This window comes from Gracilinanus agilis, chromosome 3 (assembly GCF_016433145.1).
Source record: "Gracilinanus agilis isolate LMUSP501 chromosome 3, AgileGrace, whole genome shotgun sequence".
Classification (NCBI taxonomy): domain Eukaryota; kingdom Metazoa; phylum Chordata; class Mammalia; order Didelphimorphia; family Didelphidae; genus Gracilinanus; species Gracilinanus agilis.
In genome coordinates, this window is record NC_058132.1 from 97,650,642 (window position 1) to 97,664,207 (window position 13,566).

The window sequence follows — 13,566 nt, forward strand, 5'->3', positions numbered from 1 at the left end:
ATTATACATGTATTATATCATGTAAAACATACTTCCATATTGGTAGTTGTTATAAGACAATATGCATATAAAACCAAAACCCCTCAATAAAACCATAAATAAACTAAAGCAAAAAATGGTATGCTTTGATTTTCATCTGACTTCTGAAGTTCTTTCTCTAGAGGTGGATATCATTCTTTGTCATAAGTCCTTTGCTTGTCTGGGATCAATGTATTGCTGAGAGTAGCTAAGTCTTTCACTGTTGATCTTCGTACATTATTGCTCTTATTGTGTACAGTGTTCTACCAGTTATGCTTATTTTGCTCTGCATCAATTCATGTAGATCTTTCCAGTTTTTTAAAAATCATCTTACTTATCATTTCTTATAGCACAACAGTATTCTGTCACCAATATATACTACAATTTGTTCAGCCATTTCCCAGTTCATGGACATCCTCTCACTTTTGCCACCACAAAAAGACTTGCTATAACTGTAACCCTTTTTTTTAATGACATCTTTGGTATACTGACCTAGTAGTGGTATTATAGGATCAAAGGGTATGTATAGTTTTATAGCTCTTTAGGCATAACTCCACCAACAATGTATTAGTGTCCTGATTTTGCCATATCCCTATCAACATTTTTTACTGTCACATTGGCCATTGTTTTAATTTGCATTTCTCTAATCAAGAGTGATTTAGAAAATTGTTTCATACGATTATTGATAGCTTTGATTTCTTCATCTGGAAATTACTTGTTCATGTCCTTTACCCACTTGTCAATTGGGGAATGACTTATATTCATATAAATTTGACTTCGTTCTCTATAAATCTGAGAAATCAGACCTTTATCAGAGAAATTTGTTATAAAATCTACACCCACCCCCCACCCCCCAGTTTGTTGTTTCCCTTCTAATCTTGGCTACATTGGTTTTGTTTGTACAAAAGTCTTTTACTGAAATATAATCAAAATTATTCACTTTATATCTTATAATGTTCTCTATGTCTTATTTGGTCATAAATTCTTCCCTTCTTCATAGATCTGCCAGGTAAACTATTCTGTGTTCCCCTAATTTACTTATGTTATCACTTTTTATATCTAAATTATATACCCATTTTGGCCGTTTTTGGTATAGGGCAGTGATGGTGAACTGTTTAGAGCAGTGATGGGCAAACTATTCACCTCGGGCCAGATCCAGGTCATAGTTTTCCCATCATTGCCTTAAGCAATTCCCTAATCACTACATCTGGATGTGGGGGCATAGTTTGCCCATCGCTGGTTTAGAGACTGAGTGCCCAAACTGCAACTCTCACACTGCATGTGAGCTGCCCTCCTCCCCACTTTACTCCAGACAGGGGAGGGAGGAAGCTCTCTCATTGGTTGCTGGATGGAGGGGGGCAGGTCACGTGAGAAATGTCCTCCAGCACATGGAGAGAGGGAAGAGAGCAGCCCACTTTGGCACACATGCCATAGGTTCTCCACCATGGGTATAAGGAGTGAGATATTGGCCTGTACTTAGTTTTTGCCATACTCTTTTCCAGTATTCCCAGCAGTTTTTGTTAAATAGTGGGTTCTTATTCCAAAAGCTCAGATCTTTGTGTTTATCAAACATTAGGTTGCTAAGGTCATTTACCCCTCTATACTGTGTATCTAAATCTATTCCATTGATTCACCATTCTCTTTCTTAGCCAGTACCAGACTGTTTTGATGATTACTGCTCTATATTACAGTTTGAGATCTGGTACTACTAGGGCACCTTCCATGACTTTTTTAAAAAAATTAATTCTTTTGCTATTCTTGACTTTTTCTTCTTCCAGATTAATTTTGTTATTCTTTTTTCTAGTTTTATAAAATAATTATTTGGTAGTTTGGTATACTATTGAATAAGTAAATTAATTTACATAGAATTGTCATTTTTATTATCTGAGCTTGGTCTACACCAGTGATGGGCAAACTTTTTCTTTCTTTTCTTTTTTATTTATTTTAAACCCTTAACTTCTGCGTATTGACTTATAGGTGGAAGAGTGGTAAGGGTAGGCAATGGGGGTCAAGTGACTTGCCCAGGGTCACACAGCTGGGAAGTGTCTGAGGCCGGATTTGAACCTAGGACCTCCCATCTCTAGGCCTGGCTCTCAATCCACTGAGCTACTCAGCTGCCCTCTGGGCAAACTTTTTAAAGAGGGGCCAAAGGAAAGGAAATACTCATCTGTCAGTCTGTTTCTAAGGCAACTGTTTTGAAGTTTCATTGTATTGTATCCTACTCATTGTATTCATCAGTTTAGGAATAATGTCCCACATTGGATAGAACATTTCAGGGGGCCGCAGTTTGCCCATCACTGGTCTACACTACTCTTCATCCTCTTAACTAGCATTTGAATAACACTGAAGTTTTCAAAGCACTCTACATTTGTTATCACATTTAATCATAACAACAACCTTGGTCCTATTTTATAGGCGAGGAAACAGAAGTAAAATGATATTAAGTGATTTGCCTGTGGTTACACATTAAAGTACTGGAGGCAGGATTAAATAGTATCCTGTTTTCTGAAAATAGCATCAAGGTCACTGATGGTAAATTATTTAACTTGAAAGGTTTACAAGCCAAGACTAAAGTGGAAGGAGAGTTGGTGTACAACTCTTTGAACAGATGATTGAGCACTCAGTGCAGCCTCTGAGGCCAAGATGTAGCAGACTATGAATTGATTCTCTGTAACTTGTGCTAATTTTGGCTTGACAATTAACACTAAGAAAAGAGGTTTTTCACTTTGTGTATCTATCTTATGCCCATCAGATTGATAAGTTGACAAAAAAACAAAAATGACAAATGCTGAGAGGCAATGAGAAAATAGGTTTATTAATGTACAATATGTAAACTTGTGAACTAGTTTAGCCATTGTGTTAAGCAATTTGGAACTATGCCCTAAAATCTAATAAATTGGGATATACCTTTTGATCCAGTGATATTGCTAACTTTATAACTACAATGAGATCAAAAAAAGAAGAGGAGAACCCATATGTACAAAAATATTTATAGCTTTGCTTGTGGTGGCAATGAATTGGAAACTGAAGGAGTGCCCATCATTTGGGCACATTGGATCTAAGGAGTTATTGGGGAAAACAGTTTTATAAATGGATCTGAAAGGAAAGAAGTGGCCCTTTTGTTTCATAAGATATATTTGTGAATGTGTGGGTGAGGCAATACCCTTCTCTGGACAACTTATTCAGAAGAATGGAGTTATCCTTTTATCTTTGGCACTCAACTTTTTTCATAAACTTAATAAACTTAAAAGCTGATGAGAATGTTAAACCTCACAATTTTAGCATCTATATTTCAAAAGAAGCCGTGTCTGTTTTTCCTATAGCTCTTTCTTCAGCTGTTGTAAACCATATCTAAGTAGGGAGAATTTCTCTGACTCATGGTGGTGTGGTAATTAGATTAAGTCTACACTGCCCATCTTTAGATTTAATCACCAAAAGTGAGAACACCTCTAATTCTGGGAGGTCTGTAACCCACTGTGCTAGAGTGGGTGAGAATCAGAATCAACTGACTGCCACCTAGGCAGTACTATGAGAAGCGTCTATTGTGATTGGACATGCAAATTAGGAGGGAGGCACAGGAAGTGATGCATAAGTGACCCCTTTAAAAGGAAGAGGTCCTCAGTCAGCTGGAAGCTTCTGGTGAAGAGGGCGGCTGATGAAGGAGCTCTTCTTGTCCATGAAGGAGTGTTAAGACCTTGGTGAGACTACTTTAAATATCTTCTTTTGAATTCCACATGGTGAGTTTAAAGACTGAATCTTCCTGAACTTCTCTTAAGAAACTTCTTTTATATAGACTCTGTGAATTAATTTTTGTTTCATTTGCCAATTAGATATACTTGGATTAATTAGAGGATTGTAGTAAATTACCTACCGAGTTAGATTCTTATTTCCTTATTTCCTCTCTCTCTTCTTAATTGTAAATAAACTTCCATAAAAGTCAATTTTGACTTGAGATTATTCTTTTTTTTTAATTTCATTTTGCTTTTATTTGCTTGATAATGTTACATTTACTCCTGTGCCATAAGTTTTTGTTTCTTCAGTTTCTTTTGAGCAACCTCTTCTTCTGGTTTAGGAACAATCTGCTCCTTTTTAGTAAGTATCATCTCAATATGGCAAGGGGAACTCATGTATGGGTTGATTCGCCCATGAGCCCTATAAGTCCGTCTTCTCATTTTGGGAGCTTTGTTAACCTGGATATGCTCAATGACAAGAGAATCCACATCCAAACCCTTAAGTTCTGCATTACTCTCTGCATTTTTAAGCATATGAAGCAAGAATTCAGCACTCTTTTTGGGCCAATGACCTTGTGTCCAACCCCACTGCTTAGCCTGGGCACACCTGCCAACTCCACCATTGTATCGATGGAAAGGAACGCACTATTTCTTCAGTGTGACATCTTTCAAATATTTGGTAGCTTTTCAGATATGCATGCCCTTGATAGCTTGGGCTGTTTCATGGTGTTCTTGAAGTGGACTCGGAGATTTGAGCCTCTTGACTTGCATGACTTTGTGGGGTTCTCAGGATCAAGAGAATACCTCACCATTTTGAATGATCACCTAGGACAGCTCAAGGGAAGAGGTTGAGATTATTCTTAATTGAGGATTGATAATAGTTCAATCCTCTGGCTACCATCTTTTAATATATTGAACCCTCAAACCCCCTTTTTCCCCCCTTATAGTCGTAAAGGCATCTTCCAAGGTGAGAAGGTTGCTGAATCGTGGTGATGAAGGCAGCTGTGAAGTAGAAGAAAAATTAGTCCAGAGAATCAGGAACCTTCCTTCTAAGTTCTTTGCTTCTCACTTGATTTAGATCAGTGGTCACCAAACTTTTTTGGCCTACCGCACCCTTTCCAGAAAAAAATATTACTTAGAGCCCCCGTCACATACTATTACCTCCCCCTTACAGTTATTCACAGCCTGCAAATGCACCTGTGGCCATCACTGCTCCCCTGGATAGCTGCAACACCCACCAGGGGGCGGTGGTGCCCACTTTGGGAATCACTGGTTTAGATCCTTGATCTGACTTCCTAAAGCTCCTGCAATCACCTATAACCTATAAACAAAGGAATCAAACAGTGCTGTAATGAATTAGCATTTACTGAAAGCTATGATATTTGTCATATTGAAGAGAATTATTGGGGTGGAGCAGCTAGGTGGTTTAGTGGATAGAAAGTCATCCTGGAAATGGGAGGTCCCAGGTTCAAATTTGGCTTGAGACACTGCCTGGCTGTGTGGACAAGTCACTTAACTCCCATCGCCTACCACTTGCTGCTCTTCTGCCTTGGAACCAATACTTAGTATCAGTTCCAAAACAGAAGGTAAGATTTTAAAAAAAGAGAGAGAGTAAAAGAATATGGGATATTAGACTGTCCAGAGTCCGGGAGAAGTATAAATAAGAAATCTTGTCTTGGAAAGATGCTGTAAGAGTTATTATGACAGATACAAAGTAGTTTCTGACTTAGTGAAAAGTGTCTTCCACTAGTATAACATGGTATAGTTGACTTGTCAAAAGAAATAAACAGTTTTTAGAAAAAGAAATCAAAGCTATATATAACTATGGAAAAATGCTCTAAGTTATTATTGATTAGAGAAATGTAAACCAGAACAACCTAGATATCATCTCACACCTATCATTTTGGCTAAAATGATAAAAGGGCAAAATGATAAATGTTGGAGGGGATGTAGAAAAATGAGGACACTAATAAACTGTTGGCATAACTATATAGTGATCTCACCATTTTGGAGAACAATCTGGAATTGTGCCCAAAGAGTTGTAAAACTGTGTATATACCTTTGACTCATTTCCTAGGGTGATCAAGGAAAAAGAAAAAGAACCATATATGTTCTAAAATATTTATAATGGCTTTTTTTTATTGGCAAAGAACTGGAAATTGAGGAGATGCTTATCAATTGGGGAATGGCTTAAACAAGTTGTGACAAATAATTATAATAGAATAATACTGTGTCATAAGAAATGACAAGCAAATGAATTTAAAAAACCGTGAAATTGTGAAAAGTGAAATTAGCAGAATCAAGAGAATGTTACATATAGCAACAGAAATATTGTTTGAAGAATAACATATATGTCTGCCTTCAGAGAAAGAATATGTGCTTGTGTGTATAGGGTGGGCGTGGGGAGGGAGAGAGAGAGAGAGGAGAGAGAGAGAGAGAGAGATTGATTGATTGATTCAAATGTCTTCAGGGGAGGTAGAGAGGGAGTTACCTGGGAATTTTAATGTAACAAATAAATAAATTTTAAAAAATGAGTCTTGTGTTTAGAGTCAGAGGTTTGATTATTTGATTTCCCACTTATGTTTTGACCTCCTTGGGCGTTTTTTGGCAAGGCTTTGGATGCTGGATCAAAACAAGAACATGGAGAAGCATTTTGCAAGCCAAAGAGAAAAGGTTTTCCTTTTAAACTACTAAAAAGGAAGGAAATCCAACAAAATACTCAATTGTTGAAAATATGTAGAAGAAAACATAGAAGTTGAAGATTTTGCCTTCTAATAAGTTAATTGCTAATCCTCTGTTGCTGTGGACTTGTCCTTGCAAGCTTTTGATAACATCATCATCATTACCTATATTTGTTGTATATAGAGAGGTAATAGGATTTAGTAGCAAGAATGCTAGACACCAGATGATCCACTTGTCATCTCAGTTCTACCATTAAACTCCCTAAATGACTCATTATTTAGTTTTGGTTTTCATTTTCCTCTGAGATGTGTAAGGTTTTTTTTTTATCTTGAAGTTCCTTTGGATTTGAATGTTCTGTGATTCATATCCATGAACTTCTCTTTTAGGACTCTGTGACTATTAACTAGAGTTGAAGAGATGGGAACAGCCTTCAGCCCAAAGGGTGAGAGTTATTCTTAGGCCAGAGCTGGAAGTCATAGACAAATCATTGATTGTTTTGGTTATAGATCGGCAGTGACAGAAGAACAAGTAGTGATTCTTTGAGGAAAATTACATGGCTATTCCAGTCAGTATTAGCAATATCCTTTTTGATTTTTAGGAGGTGGTTTGAGATTGAAGGCACGTTAAAAGAATTCAGAGTCTGGAATATTCTCTTTGACACAGTGCCAGCCAACATAACTTTTACTATGTTTTAGAGATGAAGTCTACTGAAATTTTCTTCCAACACCTCATTGTGGTATGGAAACAAAACCTATGTTTTCAAAGACAATGCTACAAATGTAAAGTTTGGCAGGTTCTGCCAACCTTGAAAGTCCCAGTGTTGGTTTAGGTATTTGTTATCTTTGGACTACTAGTCTAATTAAACTTTGAAAAGAGGCTTAACACTTGTCTGGTAGTTTATTATTTTTCACTGTTATTATAGTTATTACTTGAATATTTTCTTCTGAAGCATGTCGTAGTCTGTTACTAGATAGAAGTACTTAATTGATCTCTCTAGTAGAATGTTTATGGTTGAGATTGTTTCATTTTTAAATTTTTGCTTCCCTAGTGCCCAGCATAGGTCTTTGCACATAGTAGGTACTTAATAGAATTTTTTGAAAGTTGGGTTGAATATAATTTAATTAATCAACTTGTCTAATATCACACAATAATCCAAGTAGAACTTGAATTAAGAGCTAGATCTTTCATATTTATGGCAATATCCTGGAATCTTAAAAAAAAATTTTTTTTTTAACACTTACCTTCTGTCTTAGAATCAATATTGTGTAATTGGTTCTAAGGCAATAAGGGTTAAGTGACTTGCCCAGGGTCACATAGCTAGGAAGTATATGAGGCCAGGTCTGAATCCAGGACCTCCCTGCTGGGATCTGAGAGACTTGGCTCTTTAGCCACTGACCCACCTAGTTGCTCCATTCTAGAATCTTTTATACTTTTACCATTATTTTCTCCTAGCAATTTTGGATTGGATTCTAGTTCTAATTCTAATTCTAATTCTAATTCTAATTCTAATTCTAATAAGATTGGATTCTAATCTTGTCTTCCTTATAAACTTAACATTTGGGACAAATTTTGGTGGTTATTTTCTTTTATAAATGTTTCAGTTTTTTTTTTTTTAAACCCTTACCTTCCATCTTGGAGTCAATACTGTGTATTGGTTCCAAGGCAGAAGAGTGGTATGGGTAGGCAATGGGAGTCAAGTGACTTGCCCAGGGTCACACAGCTGGGAAGTTTTTGAGGCCAGATTTGAACCTAGGATCTCCCATCTCTAGGTCTGGTTCTCAATCCACTGAGCTACCCAGCTGCCCCCAGTTTTTTTTTTTTTTTTGACAGTTTTGAGTTCTAAATTCTCTCTGTCCTAATCCTCTCCCACCCATTGAGAAGGCAAGCAATAGACTGTCAATTATACCTGTGAAGTCACATAAAACATTTCTATATTAATTATGTTTCAAAAATACTCCCAAGAAGCAAGAAGAATAAAGAAAGTAAAAAAGTATGCATTAGTCTTCACTTAGAATTTATTAGTTCTCTCTCTGGAAATGGATGGCATTTTCCATCATAGATTCTTTGGAATTACTTCAGATAATTGTATTTTTCAGAATAGCCAAGTCTTTCACAGTTGAACATTATTACATTATTGCTGTTACTATATACAATGTTCTCCTGCTTCTTCTCCCTTCACTTTGCATTAGTTCATATAAATCTTCCAAGGTTTTTCTGAGAGCATTCTGCTCATCCTCACAATAGTATCCCATCATAGTTATATACCCCAACTTATTCATCCATTCTTTGGCTGATTAGCATCCCTTCATTTCCAGTTTTTTTTCTACCACAAAAAAGAGCTGTTATAAATATTTTTGTACACTTAAGCCTTTATCCCTTTTATTTGATCTCTTTGGGATACAGATGTAGTAATGGCATTGCTGGGTCAAAGGGTATGCACAATTTTATAGCCTGTTGGATACAACTCCAAATTGTTCTCCAGAATGGTTGGACCTGTTATCAAACATAATGTTAAATCATTTGTAGATAGATAGAGGCAGATAGGTGGATCAGTAGATAGTGCTGTAGGCCTGGAGACAGGAGGTTCTAGGTTCAAATGTATCCGATACTTCCTACCTATGTGACCCTGGCAAATCACTTAACCCCAGTTGACTATTCCTTACTGCTCTTCTGTCTTGGAACCAATACTCAGTATTAATTCTAAGATGGAAAGTAAGAGTTAAAAGAAGTCATTTGTAGATGACCTACTTTTGGATTGGGTTTTATACCTAGCAGAGCAGCTATATTGAATTGAGAAGGTGTGTAATAATGAGATTGTTTCCCTGTCTTCTTATTTTAATGGCTTCCCTCTTCAGATTATCTCCAATTTTTCTCATATGTATTATTTGTATGAAATTGTTTGCATGTTGTCTCCCACATTAGATTATGAGCTTTTTGAGGACAGGTACTGTTTTTGGCTTTCTTTTGGGAACATAGCAGGCAATAATTAAATGTTTGTTTATTCAACACTGTTAACTTTTCTGTCCCTAATAAATGTTCCTCTTAATGTTCCTTTCAATCTTCCTGAAATTCCTTTAGCTAATCACAATCTTTTATCATTTCAGGTTTCCCTATACCTTTCAATCTCTGATAATTCCATTAGTAGCATTTACTAATACTGTGTTAGGTGGTTACGAGTACAAAAAAGGAAACAATCCCCATTTAAAATGATTTTACATTCTAATGAGGGGCACTAGTAGTTGGGAGAGGATCTGGAAAGACTTCATGCTTTAGGTAATACTTGAAATCTGTCTGAAGAGAAGAGGACTTTGAATTCGAGGTAAGGGAGTGCATACCAGGAAGGTGAGATAGCTAGGTCAAAGGCACAGATTTAGGAGATGGAGTGTCATATAAAAGAATTAGAGAAAAAGCCAGTTTGACAGAATTTAAGAATGTGGGAGGAAGAGTAATGTCCTCTGATAGTATAGAGCAGGGGTCGGCCACGTATGGCTCTTGAGCCATATCTGGCTCTTTCTACAGGAGCCATAAAGTAAATTTTTTTTCAGGCACTGTTACAGGAGCGGCACTGTGAGTACTGTACGGCTCTCACGAAATTACATTTTAAAAAATGTGGCGTTTATGGCTCTCACGGCCAAAAAGGTTGCAGACCCCTGGTATAGAGATAGTTTGGGCCCAGGTTTTCCTGGGCTATAAAGATACAAAGGAGTTTTTGTGTTCTATAAGCAATAGGAAGCCGCAGTACTTTATTGGGTAGGGGAAAAATATGGTAAGTTTTATGTTTAAGGTTAATTTTTCAGCACTGTGTAAATTTGATTGAAGTGGTGAGACATGAAACAGGGGGACAGTTAAGAGTCTGTTGCAGTAATCCAAATGAGAAGTGATGAGGGCCTGAACTCAGGTAGTAACTTGTGTGAGTGGAGAGAAGGGATTATCAGATGCAAGAAATGTTATGAGTGTGGAAATAGCAAGATTTGGCAGCTGATTGGATATGTTGATTGAGGAGAATGATTAGTCTGGGAGAGTGTCAAAAGATTATTAACCTGAGACATTAGAAGGTAATGCCTATGATAGAAGTGAAGAAGTTTGGAAGAGTGAAGATTTAGAGAGAAATGTAATGAGCTTGGTTTTGGACATAATGAGCTTAAAATGGCCCTGGGATATTAGTTTGAAATGTTCAGTAGACTTTTGGTCACTGGATCCTGAAGCTTAGAGGAAGAGACTGGGACTGATTATTTAAGTCTTTGAGTCATCTGGATAGAAATGGTATTTAAACTCATGGAATCTTATGAGATTGTCAAGAGATATGGAGGAAGATAGGTGGGGCCAAGGCCCTTGTTGAGTGTTCACTTAGTGGGTGTAATGTGGATGATGAGTCTGCAAAGCAGATAGATATATGAAATTAATATAAAAATATAACTTATAATTGGCACATGCACATTAAGGTAGGATGCAGAGTGACAGTGCAGTTTCTGACTTTTGGAATGGGCTGATAGAAGCTAGCTTCTGACCTGGTGGCAGTAGTGTGATAGATAATATGCCCGGATGTCAGAATGAATGACCCAGACTGTCCATTCAAAAACCAAGTAGTATAGCATCATGAACAAGATATAAGAGGCAGGACAAACCTGAAAGGGGCTTTGCCATTTTTTGTCTTATGGAAGAAGCTCCCCCACTGTTTAGCAGTCCTGGTGTTGTAGGGGGACCACTCTGGGATGGGAATCCAGGAATTGAGACTTGCAAATGGAGCAGGAGACTTTGGGTAGTTAGGCTGGTAACCTTATTTTGTCCTTTTTTTCCCTCTTTACTAATAAAAACTTATAAATTTAATATAAAGTCCCCAAGATTATTATTTTTTATTTTTATTTGTTACACAGAGTAGGTAAGGCAATATAGGTATGAGGAGAACTAGGAAAGAATGGTGTCATGAAAACTCAGAGAGGAGAGAATATTCAGGAGAGGAGAGGGATAACAGTGTCAAAATGTAGCAGATAGGTGGGGAAAAAAGCGAACTGAGAAAAGGTCATAGATTTGATGATTAAGAGATTATTGGTAACTTTGGTGAGAGCAGTTTTAGTTGAGAATGCCTTTGCCAAGGTTGCATGGGGTAAGTAAGAGGAGGAGAAATGGAGGCAATGAGTGTAGACAATTTTTCTAAGAGTTTTACAGATAGGAGTTATTGAGAGAATGTTGGAGGAAAAGAAAAGGACTAGTATAGGACCTTGGGGAACACTTAAGGGCATGATCTGAATAATGAGTTAGCAAAGGAGATTGAGAAAGAAAGGTCTATCTAGGAGATGATGTAAGAGTAGTGGAATTGTGGTTTGTCATTGCTTTAATTACTAGAATTTCCAAGTCTTTCAAAGTTGTTTATCTTTACAATAGTGATGATATTAAAAAATTGTTCTCCTGGTTCTGTTCACTTCACTCCACATCAGTTCATATGAAATATAACAGATTTTCCTAATCCTTCCCCTTTAAAATTTCTTAAAGCACTAAATACATAATAAATGAAATTTTGTGGAGGATGTATATATTAAATTTAAGTTAATTTATTAATTGGCCACTTGAGAATCTAACTAGTGGACTCCTTCCACAGTTGTAACAGACACCAAAAAATGTGAAGAGCCTAAGAGAGACAAGGAAGGAGAGAGGGAGGAGAGAGAGAGAGTTAGACAGAGACCCAAAATTGTGAATAGCTGGGTATAACTGCTGAGTAAGAAAGTGAGACTTCTGACATGCAAGCCAGTATATACCCCTTGTGACATTGTCACCCAGTCCCTCCCTCAGACATCATAAGAGGTTTCTGATTGGTAAACAACCACAGAGAACTCAATTCCTTCCTCCTTACTTTATCCTCAGGAAGGGAAGTGTCTTAATTATATAGCCAATAGCTTGCCACTGGTTTACTTGGTGGCTTACCTAATCAAGTGACTGCTTAGCTCGGCCCTTAAATACAGTTACTCTTTACAAAGATCTTTAGAAAAAGAGGACCCTACTGAGTTTCGAAACCTGGGAGAAGCTCTTTAAGCTTTAAAATAAAAAGTTTTCATCCCAACTCTGAGTGGGGATCATAGGGGAAAAATGCTTTTATAAAAAATATCACAGTACAATATTAATTTTCCACAAAAAATATACTTTCACATTCATATATAGTTACTTATTTAGCCATTCTCTAATTTATGGCCATCCACTTAGTTTTCAGTTCTTTTCCACTGTAAAAAAAGCTGTTATAAATATTTTTGTACATGTGGGTCCTTTCTTTGATCTCTTTGTGGCACAGTGCTAGTATTTGTAATGTTGAGCCAAAGGATTTAATAACTTTTTGGACAGAGTTCCAGTTTGCATTCCAGAATGGCTGGATGAGTTCTCATTTCTACCAGCAGGGCATTAATGTTCCTTTCCCTGCCAAAGGCTCTCCTCCATTTGTAATTTTTAATTTTTGCCAACTTTGCCAATTTGATGAGTGTGTGATGAAAGCTCAAAATTATTTTAAAGTGCATTTCTCTAATTATTAGCGAGTTATGACTTTTTTTTTCAAATGGCTCTTGATGGCTTGCATTTCTTCTCTTAAAAACAACCTGCTGGGGGCAGCTGGGTAGCTCAGTGGATTGAGAGTCAGGCCTAGAGACAAGAGGTCCTAGGTTCAAATATGGCCTCAGTCACTTCCCAGTTGTGTGACCCCTGGGCAAGTCACTTGACCCCCATTGCCCACCCTTATCACTCTTCCACCTAGGAGCCAATACACAGAAGTTAAGGATTTAAAAAACAAACAAAAAAACAACCTGTTCTTATCCTTTTGACATATTTGCCAATTGAAGAATGGGTCTTATTCTTATAAAATTGAATCAGTTACCTTTCTTTATATCTTAGAAATAAGACCTTTAGAGAAACTTACTTCAAAATCTATGCACTAATTACATCTTAAAGAAATTAAGCCAATCCGAATTTTTTAAATAAAAAAAATTATTAATTTACTTTGTATTTGAATAGTTGTCATTTCATGGAAACGAAGCTTAAAATATTGCCTTTTCTTTTTTTTTTTGTTATTTATTTTTTTTTAACATTTATTAATATTCATTTTTAACATGGTTACATGATTCATGCTCCTCCTTTCCCCTTCAACCCCCCCCCCCCC

The 13,566-nt window shown here is 36.8% G+C and overlaps 1 protein-coding gene and 1 pseudogene across 1 annotated transcript in view; one reads left to right on the top strand and one right to left on the bottom strand.

Annotated features, from left to right (window-relative positions):
- UVRAG (UV radiation resistance associated) overlaps positions 1–13,566 on the top strand; it is a 436,868-nt gene that overhangs the window by 43,887 nt on the left and 379,415 nt on the right. The window lies entirely within an intron of this gene.
- On the bottom strand, positions 4,026–4,575 carry LOC123240514 (annotated as a pseudogene).